Source organism: Glycine soja, chromosome 12 (genome assembly GCF_004193775.1).
Source record: "Glycine soja cultivar W05 chromosome 12, ASM419377v2, whole genome shotgun sequence".
NCBI classification, from domain to species: domain Eukaryota; kingdom Viridiplantae; phylum Streptophyta; class Magnoliopsida; order Fabales; family Fabaceae; genus Glycine; species Glycine soja.
Window position 1 is genome coordinate 6,660,511 of NC_041013.1, and position 13,733 is coordinate 6,674,243.

Here is a 13,733-nt window from a genome sequence, read left to right on the forward strand (position 1 = left end):
GCCAGTCCTTTCTGCACTTCCTCCACCATTTTTGGTAAGAGGATGGGACGTAGAACGATCAAGCATTAATTTTGAGGTGAACACCTTTCAGATGTAGGACTGGACACCATTAGTCACTGACAGCACCCCCACATATGACATACCACACCTCAGCCATGAACAAGCTAATGATCCATCATGATTCTTGAGAACCCCTCTAGTTAATATAAGGATGCTTAATAACAAGTTTCAGATAGTTCACAATTATCATTTTATTGCGTGACAAATGAAAACATGCGTTGTTTCTACTTAACTCTAGTTACGAAGTATTAAAATATTGTTAGTAAATTTTAAATCATTGAATTTGAGGGAAAGGAATGTAGTTATTGATTGTAAATAGTAATATTGTTATCAATAAAAGTTGATAAGAGTGGTAGGACTTGTGTCTCTTAAACAAGTGATTCATGATTTAAATTCTTGTTGGCTTTTAGGTATAAAATAAATTGTATTAAGAGAAAAAATATTTATCTCAGCAAAAATTTGTCAAACTGAAATAACTTTATACTAATATCATGAATAAATTTGATATTAATGATATGTAAAAAATTGAACTCTAAAATTATACATTTTCATAAATTAAATTAAAATATTTTATTATATTTAACTGTCTCTTTGCCCGCTAATGCATAACCTGATTTGTGATAAAATCATGTCACTTGATTGATTCTCCTTATTCTTAATTAAATGTTGGGGAAGTTATATCATTCACTCTTTCTAGTAGAATTATGTGTCTTTCTTGTGACAATTTGGATTTCCACATTCAATCAAATTAATATTAATTTTTTGATAATTTATTCATCAAAGCATTTTTTTTATTTTCTTTAATTTTCCTTAAAATCATTCAATCAAAATACAAAACAACCAGAACCGAATGTCAATATAATTCTGCTCTATTAACAAGTGTTACTCCCACAGGGTCTGAATGATTTTATTATTATTTTTGCATTCAATAACTGTAAGCCATTTTCTTTACAATATATATACACTAATAATAAACCAAATATTCCTATTTGGTGTACACATCTCACTAGATTATTTTACGCTTTGTCAGTTTTTAAATTTTTTTTTACTTCTCTCCTAATAATTATCCACTACTCTTTTTTTAATTCTATTTTTTTTCTTTTTCTTTTTCCCTCAGGTTATTTTTCTTTCTTTCCACAGGGTCTGAATTATTTTTAAGAATTAACAATATAGTTAAACCAAATATTTATTCTTACATAACTTATTATACAATTATTTTTGAAAAAAAATATGTACAATTCCTTAAAGTGGTTTTGGAATTATATTTTAATTAAAATTGAAACTTCATTTGATAACATGCACAATAAAAATCAGCATTAAATATTAGTGTTAATTAGCAAAATGAAATTCTAATTTTAATTAGAAAGTAATACATAAATAATTGTACTTACTTTTCATTTTTTAAAATTAATAAAAAAGACAAAATGTATATGAAATCCAAACAAGCATGAAGCCAATTAACTCATTTGATGGATGGGGGAGATGGCAAAAGATAAATACAATGAATTAACAATTCAATACAAAATTTGGCATTTTGCTCACAAACATTTATCTAGTAATATTCTTGATCCACGTGTAAAGTTCATATCGGCATTTGAATCCTGCAACTCTCATATTATATCCTGCATCTATCATTTTATGTGTGTGGAAAAAATAACTCTTTCACTGAAAACTCCCTATTCCAAAATAGAAATAATTACTCCAAAATTATTTCAAAATGACTTTTTCTTAAGCCAAAAGTTCACTTTCAAAATGATCATTCTGAAATTGTTGTCCTACAACATATGTCCCTCCCCACACTAGAAACCCAATGCGCAAAGGAAGGAGGGGGAAGGTGGTGGCGCAGCGTGAGGAGGGTGCAGGAGTTGGTGCAGTGGAGGATGAGATCACTTCCGCCACGGGAGGATGAAGGAGGTGGCACCATGTGGAGGACAAGGTCACTGCCATCGTGGGTGAAGGAGAAGCCATCACGACGCGAGTATGCTTGTGAGGAAGGTACCGTTGCAAGTGTTAATTAAAAGTGTGATTAGTCTAAGGGAGGTGTTAAAGTATTTTAATTTTTTCAAATATTTCTGAAAGGTGCAGGATACAATATGGGAGGTGCAAGCCTCAAATGTCATTCATATCATATAAGGCCTACTTCTTGCATGTGGGCCTCCTATGCCTTTGAGTTAACGTTTTTGCTCCAGTTGGATTCGTTTAAAAAACATTAGGTAATGAAGAATGAAGAAATTAATAAATTTATTAAAATTACATTGAAAGTTAATTAAAAATTATGATAAGTTATACTAATAACATTTTTTCATTTTTTTAAATAGTATCTTACAAAATAAGTATATCATAGAGGAGAAAATGAAGTGAAGTGCAACAAACGAACAGGAAAAGAGAAAAAAACCTTAACCACGTAAATTAAAAATTATAATATCATGCATCAATAATATTTTACACGTTTTCTTAATTCTATAGCCTTAAGTTGTTACTCCTCCTCAAATCTACCTTTTTCTCATGCAGTTCACACCTCACCTGTTAACAATATCCTCCATTTTAGTGTACACATTTCCTTTACCATTTTACTCTTGAACCGTTCCATTTTCTTCTCCATTTTACCCTCAAAGGTACCATTCTCCCTGCTGCCATGTCTGCAACAAAAAGTTACATGCCATTACATATTTCATAATGCCCATGCAGAAATTAAATTAGTAACCTGCTACCTCCCTTTTTCTTTCTAAAAACACCTCACTACCTCAGTGACCTTAGGGGCCTAAAATATACCAAATAATTTATCATAGTAAATAGGCCATCCCTATATAAAAAAAATAATTAAAATAAAAAATAAGTATATAGCCCAGAACTTCATCATATGAATTGCACGGGTTGTTTTAGTTTAATTAATGATTTGGAGTTTGAATCTTAAATATATAACTATTAAATATACATAATTACGAATTTGTCCGTAAAGAAAGGATACATGCATGTAATTTATAAAAAAAATAAATTAAAAGGATAATATAAGATATGTGCAGATGTTTGTTGTCTTTTACTTTTTGCTGTATGTGTAAACTGTAAAGTCTGGTTTTTATTACGTACTGTCTAAGAAACAAAATAGAATGGTGATAAAAGCAATGAAACAAAACCCACCAAAGTTACATATCCTTCAGCACAGCAACCTGGGTATTACTTACCGCACTTTTCAATGTCATGCTTTTGGAAGTGGGAAAACACCCCTGTTGAACATTAATAGCGTAAGCTTGGCATATATACCTTCAGTAGCATATGTATGTTTAGCTGTTTTTGGAAGAATAATACTACTATCATGCTAGTTTTACTACTTTCTGATGCCATCATGCATGCACCTGTTCTAACAGCGAAGAGAGTCTTTTTTACAGAGGTCAGGAGTTGTGACTCATGCAAATATCACTATGTCTTGCCCTTTTTGGTTTAGTTCAGTTCCCCTTGTTCACAAAGCTAAGGCAACATTATTATGATATTATCAATTGGCTTTAGAACGCCATAATCAAGCATTTGCAATTAACCTATTTTTCAAGCACATTGTGTGGCAAAACAATAGAGAAGCACTTACAACATCACAATTAGTAAAATATAAAAAAGTAAGTAAACACGATGATATTGAAATAATAAAGGAACAGACTAAGAACAAAATTAATCTCATATTATGGTTTCATAACTTGTATGCACACACGATGCCAAGATGTCATTAACCAAACCAAAAAGAGAAAATGAATATTGGGAGAGAGAGTTGGCTGTTTGTGGTGAAATGTATGTGTTTGGATTATGAAGCTTTCATGGTGTGTGGTTCAAATTAAGGTAAAAAAGTTTCATGGCACTTTTTCAAAATTGAAACTCCCCCGATCTGTTGACTTTGTGTCTCTGAGTCCTGCAGCTTGCATGTTGGTCCCTCAAAAGTCAAAACCCATGTTTTCCAAATTTAGCTTTTCTTTGTCTTGTTCCTTTTGTTTTGCTATAATAGGCTCAGCAAAATTACACTGAACCCATATTAATTGTATTGTGCATTCCTATGATTCTCTTCTTCAATCCAAATAAATTTCCTTATACATGTGAGGTTAACCTTGCCTGACCAATTGTTTTGAGAATCGAACCCCAAAATCAAAATAGCTAAACACAGACCTCGAGATCAGATTTGTTTTGTTTTGGCTTATGCAATGACTTTTATTCCTTTTGTGATTTTCTGTTTTACTCTTATTTTTGTATTCTTGAACTTTCTATTCTAATTGTAATTTGACTTGTATGGCCTATCTTAATTGGACATTTTTATTTTTTCTGTTTGCTCTCTCACTTTTTTGTCAAACCAGCTCAAGAGTCAAGATTACCCAAAACTGTTTTGAAGAAAAGAGGAAAAACAAAAACTAGGGCAGAATAAGGTGCTCACAAATATTATCAATGGCAACATCCTTAAGTAAGTCTTGTGTAATGCTAAAAAAAGTAGTAGATTATCATAAAAAGTAGAGGCACACAAATTAATGGGACAGATTAAGTCAATAAATTAAAACTAATATGTACATTAATATATATAATAAGAGATATTGTTGCAACCTATCAAATTTAACACCTCACCAAAAAGAAGCATACATTTAATTTAAATATGCATTTAGTAAAAAAAATACAAGACAATATAAAATAAGAGAAGTTATTACAATATTCTTATCTAAAAAAATAAAAAATATGAACATATAAACACAATAATGCCTATATTTTCCGTTAGTTTAATTACAATCAAACAAGGAAACAAGTATCCTACTAGTTCAATTATTAATCTATTTTTTAAAACATCATGTCAGGGTGAAAATAAGTTAGGCTAAACAAGATTCTTCTACCTCCTTTTTTTCCCACCTTACCATCACCACTCTCTTCCTCCTCCTTTAACAACCCCCCTCTATCCCGACGTTACTCTTTCTTTTTTAGTCACCATTTCCACCTCTTCCTCTTTTCTAACTATCTATTTTCTTTGTTTGCCTGTGTAATTATTCTCTTTGTCTTTATCCCTTTTCATCACATTTCTCCTTTTCAAAATAACTTGTTAGGGCTCCTTATTGCAACTGCATCAACACCCTAACCACTCGATATTGGTTTGGGATAATCTTGATTTGATGTATATTACTGGGCCAATGCTGATTCAGAAGAAATTTAGGGGAACCAATAACGCTTTAGTCCAAGACGGAAAGTTTCTTGATTCAGCTTACAAAAGTATCTAGGTTTATCTTATTCTAAGGGGACAATGGGGTTACTTTTATTATTTTAAATACTTTTAAAATTATTTGTGTATATTTCTATTGAATTAAAACTTCATATATATATTTTTCTTTTTTTTTTATATATATTTTTGAAACTTTGGTTAGTACAATGTATAAGATAGTCGGCAGTTATATATTTTAAAGTTGGATTATTTTCAACCTTTATATCTTTACATACATTTTGTAATCGTTGGTTGTTATTAGTTGATTAAGATACTCATATTCATATTGTAGCTGTAAGAAAAATACTCATATTGTAACGTTCCTTTAATTAAGTCGAGTGTAGGAAGTGCAACCTGTAGAGAATCTTAAGAAAATTATCTCCAACTATTTTCAAAAAGATTGCGTTGACAATTTTAAATCAATTTACTGTAATAATCTAAGGACAAGTAAAAGCTTTAGTGCTTCCTCAAATCTAAGGTTCTTATTCTAACTCTAGTCTTGAAAAGAATTTCTTGAGACCTACTAATACGAAAGTAAGATTTAATTGTTATTTTCAAATTATTTCTCTCCTTATTCAGGGACTAGACTACATAACATTCTTTTCTGAGTGTAAAATTAAACTTGCATTTTTTTCTGTGATTAACAGCTAAAGATTAGTGCTGGAAAAAAAAAAAAACAGGTAAAGCTTAGTACTCACAAAATAGTAGTGATCAGTTATTTTTTTCATTGTAATTAACAAAAGCTTTTTTTATAAATGTAATTTAGAATAGCTACTATAACACAAACTTAGAAAAGTTACGCATGGCATTTAATTCATGATAATGGCCTTACATTAGCCTACTCATGATAATGGTGTTACATTAGTCAATTAATGATACTATAACATTTTATTAGTTAATTTTGAATCAAAATTGCTGCTTATCCCCTTCTGTTACAATTTAATTATAAGGATCCCGTAGTCTATTTGAGAAAATAAATAAATAATCTTGCTACCAAACCTTTAGACCAATTATATTATTTTTTTTGTTTTTTGGTTAAAAGGACAGCCTAAGGCCCCAAAAACTATAGAAGGATGCATTTTATACATGATGCCACCGGAGTCAGTATGAAGTTAGTGGGGATAGAAATTTTAAAAAAATTCAGATTTAGTAAAGTGGAACGAGCTTGCAATACTAGAGTTTAGTCACGGTGTAATTTAATTTACACAAGTGTTAATTAATGTTCTTAAAATATAAATTAAAAAACTAAAAAAATTATTAAAATGTATAGCATTATATTGTCTATAATTTTTTTTTCTCTCTTATGATTTTCATTATAAAAATCTTACTACCACCAAATTTAATGGAAGGAATTACTCACCAAACAAACAATCAAGGCACTGCAAATTCCATAATCATCAGAATAAATTTGTTTCTCCTCCCCTGCTGCCTGCATAATGAATAATGGTCAGCATCAAATAGAAAACTAAAAGATTAACAACCACAAAGTGGATCAAATACCAAATGTCAATTCTCAAAGTAGTCCATCATGTATGAAAAACCCAAAGTAAAAGTAATGAAAACATATTAATGGCTCTTTCAACCGGTTTCAAAAGACTTAGTGCTAATATTTTTAAGCTTCTATGACTTGATTATAACTTTGAAGACATGATGAAATTTGCGGTTTGCTGTACTCAAGTAGTGTTGGTTACTTGCTTATCTATCACTAGGGATAGGAATAGTTAGCCTTTTTAATAAAAAGGTTAGGATTTGAGTTTTTTATTATTATATAAAAAATATAGTTAATTAAATAGATTAGGTTTAGACTTATAAAAAAAAGTCTATTAAACTTGATAGGGGACTTATTTATTCATTTATATACAATAAAAAATTATTATATATATATATATATATTATACTTTTATATCTAACATTTTAATATATAAGTTAATAATCTTATATCATAAAAAATAAATATTTGAGATTTTTTTTAACTAGACTAATAGATTAAATTTTTTAAAAGATTAGACCAAATCTAAAAAAAAAGTCTTTTGATAGGCTAAAAAGTCAGTCCAAACCTTAATTTTTTTCAACATGCCAGGCCTTATCTTGCCTATCCCCATCCCAATCTATCATTACAATAAAAGTGATATATCATTTTTTTAGGATAGAGATAAATTCATGTGATTTACATATTTTTCTAAGGCTTTTTTTTATCCCTTAACTCAAACCATACCAACTATCCCAGTATTCTTACTAAATGTCAGTTTTTTTTTTTTTTACGGCTTCTAGCCTGCAAGAGTAATATAGGTCCTGCACGGTGCAAAAGTTTCGTGAACCGTTGGATAAGGTTGTACGTAAGGAAAGTTAAAAAAAATGTGGGAGTGACCGCACCTGATTGCAATTTACTTTTTTTTTTAAAAAAAAAAAAAACTAAAGTGAAATTTCAGGTGCACTGCAGCAGCAATAGAAGAGGACCCCACGCATGCAGTTACTAGGGAGAAAAAAGTCTTTATCTGTTTTCATTCTTTCTAAATATATCTTTGTTTTAAAAATAAAAAATAAAAAATTGCCCCTAATGCTCTTTTCTCTCACCACACACTCTCCCTTCCTCTCCAGCCGCCACTAGCAAATCCGACGAGGACAACTTCATGGCCACCTCCCATGACTACCTTCAGCATAAGCATGAATAAGTAGAGTGGTGTTTGATTTGGTTATTTTCTATTTTTATTGTCAATAAAAATAGAAAATGATGATGAAAATATGTTTAGTTGGATTTCGATAAACATTTTCAGTAAAAATGAAAAAAAAGAAACAACCAAAAAATGAAAAAAATAATAAATTCTCGTTTTCAATTGAGAACAGAGAACTTATTTCGGGTAAAATGAAATTACGGTGACAATAAATATAATTTTAAACAAACATAAAAATATAAAAAATAAAAAGTCAATATATCATAAATTTTAAATATTTTTATTTCATGAAAACAAAAAATAAGAAATTAAACTAAACATATTTTCAGAATTATAATATTTTAAAAATAAAAACAATTTTCAGAAAACTAAACACACCAAGGTTCTAATAGAAAACAAAATGGTGCATGTTTGAATTAGATACATCTCGACTGAAAATATACTCTATAATATAATTCGAGTAATTATGGTAAGAATGTGACGACGAAGGACTGCAACAACATTTTGACACCCTCTCTGATATGATACCTCTTCAACCCCCAACCTAAAGCAAAGTTCCCTAACCCTCAAACACCACCAATCATCTCGATTTTCCTCTTCGCCGCTTCCAACAACACCGGGTAGAGTGAGAATCAGAGAGAAGCTTGTTTAATCAGGGTTAAAGTGCGTCCTATGCAGTAGATGCAGTCCATCTACAATTTAAAAAAAAAAAACTAAAGTGTGAGTGATCCAATGCATTTCCTTAGAAATAACAAACTAAAACCTCTAACGTCTGAAAATATCATATGGGAATGTTATTTTCGAATATTTCAAAAAAAAAGTGTGATATATCTTATAATAATTTTATTATTTTATAATAAATGTGGGAATATGTTTTTTCAATCTCATATTTCTGAGAATAAAAAAATAACCCGTAAAACAATAAATTAGTAATATATTTCTACATAGTTAAAAAATCACTTACAGTATATTGGAGACCATCAATTAATGGCATACTAAAAAAATGTATTGGACTTGGCCAACAGCTTATATAGTGTCTATATTTATAATTAAAGTTTTGATTGTAGTTTGTTTTTTTGTTTTTTTTTTTTTTTTAATCGGCAAAGGGAAAAACATTACTACTATATGGTACAAGGGTACCAAAAAACACAAGGACGGACGGTGGTTGGTTGGGGGGAGGGGTTGGATTTTTCAAATATTTTATAATATTATATATACTAATTACTTTTATTTGATACGATTTAATTTTAGAAATAACAATATTTAAGTGTTATTTATCTTTTTCTTAATTTTTGATAAAATGTTTTATTTCCTTTTCATAGTTACTTTTTCAATAATATTTTTTATAGTTACTGAGGATATAATTATACTCTTCCTCTTTTTAAATAAAATATCAGAATATCATTTATTTTATCCTTTTAATAATATTTTCTTTTCCAATTTGTTATTACTATTTTAAAGATAGTATCATAATTGCATTTACAATCAAATGACTTTCTAATCTTTCATTTATATTGATTTGAATATTAAAGGATGTTTATTAACCCTTGACAAGCTTATGAACACTAGTATAAAATATTGACAAATTTCAAAACATGCAAATTAATATTTATTTTCTATAATAATTCTCTGTATATTCTCTTTGTTTTCTCCTCTTTTTTACTGGTTTGTGAGATATTAACGTGTTTTTTTAATTTATGCCTGCAAACACACTGATTTGTAAACTTTAAAAAAATATAATTTATGCAAAATAAAAAAATTAACTAATTAAAATCAAATTTCATACTCAGTCCCCCTTCTGCGGGAGTCTGGCCCGTCCCGGAAAAAAACCCATATACATGAGATATTCAGGACATCATATGCCTGCAAAAAACCACATGATTATAAACTTATAATTAAAGTTTTGATTTGTAGTTTGTATTTTTACCATATATTGTTGATATTATCATAACCTGTTAAAACGCATGTTACCTGCTAAAGAAAAAAAATTAGATGATGATCGATCTTGAATCACCACTTAATCATGATTTTGATTAATTTTTATGTGATACACGTTTAAGTTTTTTTAATTTATAAAAAAATGATAATACTTGATTACTTTTCGTGTACAGATTGATCATATACCTAATGGTGATCCAGAATACCCTAATTATTTATCCTTAATAAGGGGAACATTTTGTGACTAATTCATTACCTTGTGCTTGAGGAAAACTTTAATTTTATGACTCTACTTTCATAGCATATATAATTTAATCTATCTATATTATTTTAATGTCTTTAACTATATAAAATCCTTTATGTCGTGTAGTTTAGTCACATATGAAACATTATAGTTTATGTGCTTGAGGAGTATGTTTTTAGAATGATTTCCCATTGAATTTCGAAACTTCACTATCTTGTTTTTATTTTTATCTGTCTTGATGTTTAAATGTCAAAACTAATACTTTTAAAAAGAACTAAAAACATAATTAAATCAAATATTTATTCTTACGTATAACTTATACGAATGTTTTTATATACAAAACTTATGAGTGTTTTTATTATTCTTTCATTAAAATTGAAGTTTTTTTTACAAGTTCTATTATATCATTTTATTTTTTGTCATCAAGAAATTGGTATGAAGTAGTTGATTATTTTTTTTTATAACTAATATTTGTCGAAAAATTTAATTAACCATTTCTAATGAAGTTTTTTTAAAATACATTTTTTTCCCACAAGTTCAAACATGTTACCAATATCGTATCGGTTTTAATTACTAAATTTAAATTTTACCAGAAAATAATGTGTTAAAAATTATACTCAACTTTTAAAATTTTCAAACTAATAAAAAACATAAAACGTATATGAAATTCAAACAAGCATAAAGCCAATTTACTCGTATTAGAAGGGGCATATATTCTTAATTTTGACAGTTGAATAAATACAAAATTTGATATGTATTAGCTCACATGCATTTATCCAGTGGCATTCTTAATCCACAATTCCACATGGAGAAGGAATCCCTTCTTTTTTGCCTGGTACGCTTTTGACTAAGTTACTTTGTTTGCTCCAGAATCGTTTTGAAAGGCACTTGCTAGTTCCTAGTGAACAAATGAATAAATTTTATTACAAAAACATCGAGAGGGTGTTAGATGGAAGAAATTTTAAATTTTAAAAATTTTAAATACTTTAATTGAAATTTTTTTATTTTCAAAATTTTGTGTTTGGATAAAAAAAATTAAAATTATAAGAGTGAAAAAAATGAATAAAAAAAATAAAAGATATGATTGGTGCGTTAGTTATACGTGTTCTTCTATGTTCAAATCCTATCGATGGTCCACAATCTCATACGGCGTTTATTGAAGAAGATTGTAAGAAGAGAATTTTAATTTCTTACCTTTAAAAAAAACAAAATTCCAAACTTTTAGTTGTTTAAAATTTTGTTTTAAAATTTGAAAATTTTAAATTATTCAATAAAAACATCTGAACAATAAATTCTAGATTACAGAAATTTAAATTATTTGATAAATTACTTTTCTCAGTTAAAATTCTCTATCCCAAACATACTCTGAGTGTAAATTAAAAATTATAATAACATACATTAATATATTTTTAATTAATATCTTAAAAAATAAGTATACCACACAGTAGAAAATAAGGGAATGAAAGTGGAATGCACTACTTATATATATATATATATATTTGAATGACTCAATCTACACTATTTTAAGGTCCAGAAATACCAAGAATGCATTTTGATAAACTATTCCAACAAAGAAAAAAGGACAAAAGAAAAGCGTTAGGATCAAATGGCATCAGCAGTCGTTCACAGTACTTTTTGGTCACCTTCCAAGTACCTTGGTAAATGGCAAAGGTCCCTCTCCCAAGTTTCTAGAACCAACCAAACCATGATGCATCAAGGAGACCACTGTACGGACACGTAACAACGAAAACTGACAAATTTGCGTCGCACTTCAACGAATACAACAATATCTTATTCTACTCTAAAGTCTAAATTCAACCTTAGTATATGACACAAATTATACATAACCACTCATCATTCATCATTCTAATATAATATATCATTTATTTAAATTTTAATAAATGTATGTTAATAAATATTTAAATATAATTTTATATATACACATGATCCAAAAATTGTTATCATTGAAAGTATTATCTTATATGAAATCTTTTTCACTTTAGTAATATTCTGTATATTCTTTTTTACTTTCTTTTTAAAATAATCCCTTTTATATATCTTTTTGTTTGGAGATTTGAGATAACAAAATTGAATGAAGTTACAATAGAATAAACTTATGTGAATTTAAATTGTTTTATTGGACAATCAATTCAAATTATACCGTTATATATTTCATAATAGTAAAATACACTTGAGTGAATTGATTTAAATTTTTGTATAGAGTTTTTACCAATATGAATCAATTAAAGTCATCCTTAATCATTATTATTAATGGAATTGTTTAAATTTTACACATGAATGTTTTATAATAAAATAAATCACTATATTTTAAAATATATTTGTAATTAGATATTTTTATCTTTTTACTTTAATCAATAAAAAGTATACCATGTCAATTTACATGAGTCCTATATCTATTATACAAAATTCAATAAATATAAAATTTGAATATTCTAAGTTATATTATTCTTATATACTATAATTCATTTAAGATTTTATTGAAAATAAAATAAATATAAATCTACATAATTGAAATCTATAAAATCTATATTAATTGAATTAATTGAAAGAAATAAATACGAGAGCATCACATTATATCACTCATAAATAAAATCTTCCTATATAACAGATATAATAGATTTCAATATAATAGGAGTTTCACATTTTTTTTCTCTACTTAATTTAAATATTTTTTGTCAATTTTATTGAATTCCACTTAACAAAACTCAAATTTGAATTGAACAACAGAAGAAAATATCCATTATTTTTCTCAGACACTTTTTCTTCTTTCGTCCAAACACGTCAGATGTACAGAGAAAAGGTACGAGGCTTCCCTATTGAAAGTTGGAATGGTACGGAACGCAGAATATTCTATACTACCAAAACCGGAAAGTATTGCTTTTTACTGGATTTGGAATAATATAAAAAGGAAAAACACATCATATATTTATATAACCATCCATTCATGATAGGTGAATTTGAAGAGAAAGAAGACAGATAAAAAAAATTATGAAAGGGAAAATTGATAAATTTTATAAATAATAACATGATGCTAAAATGAGATATAAAAATAAATAAAACGTATGTAGTAATACATGATTATTATTATAAAATTATAAAAAGAGGTGTAGGAATACAGAACACATGGCTTGATGGCACAATGGAGAGGAAGTGGAGAATCACGTCTGCATTCTGCAGCGCCGCTTACGCAGCACGAATGACTGATCGCATAGTTGGTCATTCAGTGTTTTTCACGCGCCTTTCTTGGAATTTGGATGTTACTCGCGCGCTGTGACCAAAAAACTTCTCAAGGACGTAAATATCTTTTGACAGCATGTGGGAAAAACAAAAGTTCTGCGTTACAACTTTTTTCCTTAAAAAATTATCATTTATTGTACTAATATTTATTATGTTTTGGCCTAAACATCTTTTGACACATGTAATATATTTTTGCTCAGTTTATTATTCAAAAACAATTTTTATTACTCCTAAATTTTTAAAATTTTACTTTTGATGTTTATAGTTAATTTTTATCCATCAAATGATAATGTAATAAAACTAACTGAGGATTTCATCATAATCATAATACTATTACATGTTAACAAAA